Below are 1498 nucleotides of genomic sequence, written 5' to 3'. Positions count from 1 at the left end.
CTGAGGCAGTTGGGCACCGCTGGTGCGGCTTAGTTGCGGCGGCAGCAGCGGCCACTCCTCACTCCTATCATTTGAGGGCTTATTGAGTAAGGTGAGTGTCCATGTATGCTTCAGTTATGACCTTTGGGTTACCTAATATATCAAAGTAGAAGGGTGCTACTTGTATGGGCGGGTAATCACTCCTATCCTTAGGTAATCTCGTGGATAAAATATCTTACATGTGTTTGAGTAGGATTAGAAAATGATTTCAGAAATTATGTTAATGATTTGCAAATGATAAATAATATGTTATATACAAACCTCATATTGGTCACACGCTATTTTAATATATTATTTTTTCCCTCACTGAAATGTATCTCACCCAAATGCAAATCTATCTTTTTCAGGACCTCTATGAGATCGAGCTTAGAGAGCTCGAGGTTATTATAGCATTTTTGGATTATAAAAAGAAAAAGGGTATAATTTTGATGATATTTTGGGATGTACATATTTTATGTTTTATGCTTTATGTTTTAAGTCTTCTAAGAAATAAATAGTTGTGAATACTGAAAGTTGTAGATTAAATTTTTTTTTTTTTTTTTTGGAGATATATGTATATGTGGATATAAGTGGATGTATAGTTTGTTTTGAATATAGTTAGAAACTCTGGTATTTTATTATTGAAAGATTATAATTATGTTTTCCGCTGCGTGATTGAATTGAATATCAGGTTAAGATGAATTAATGATGTGGCATCTGGGTCCCACGACGCGGGTTCGAGGCGCCACGAAGCATGTTTATTCAGAATAATGCACCGGGCTTGTTATCAAGTTCGGGGCATTACAAGATCTCTGTTAGGTCACATCAATATTTTAATTCATATAATCATTATAATTTAATTTTAATTAAAAATTATGTATAAAATGAATGATTTAATTTGTAAAAATTAATTTTAGATATTAAAACGTTTCTTACAACATATTATCAAAATAATTGAAGATTATAGAATTTTTGTTTTAATTTTTTCAATATGAGTTAAAAACTAATAACAAATTTTTTTAGAAAATAATAACATGAATAAAATATTTTCATATTTGTTTCATACCAAATTGAATCTTACATTTGTGCATATATAATAAAATAAAATTTTCAAAAAAAATATTCATACACAGTATCCATGTATGTTAATAAAAAAAATTGTAATTCAATCAAAAAAAATCATTGATTCAAACCTGTCAATCCAATTCAAATCTGACTTAAATTCAAGTTTAAAAATCCACCTGTCTACTTTGAATGCCTCTCAAATAAAAAATACACATGCTATAGTTTGGAGTGAATTTGAAGATTGCCAACTGTCATATGGGGTGAGGGCTGTGTTAAAATGATTGTTGGGCCTATATATTTAGGAAAAATCTCAGCCGTTCGTTAGGCATACTTCAAAGCCAACAGCCGCCGTTCGATCTAGCCGCGCACCAACGGCCGCTCTCTGCATACTGCAATTAAATGCATGAAATTCTTC

This window comes from Malania oleifera, chromosome 11 (assembly GCF_029873635.1).
Source record: "Malania oleifera isolate guangnan ecotype guangnan chromosome 11, ASM2987363v1, whole genome shotgun sequence".
NCBI lineage: Eukaryota > Viridiplantae > Streptophyta > Magnoliopsida > Santalales > Ximeniaceae > Malania > Malania oleifera.
Note: the sequence above shows the minus strand (reverse complement) of the source record.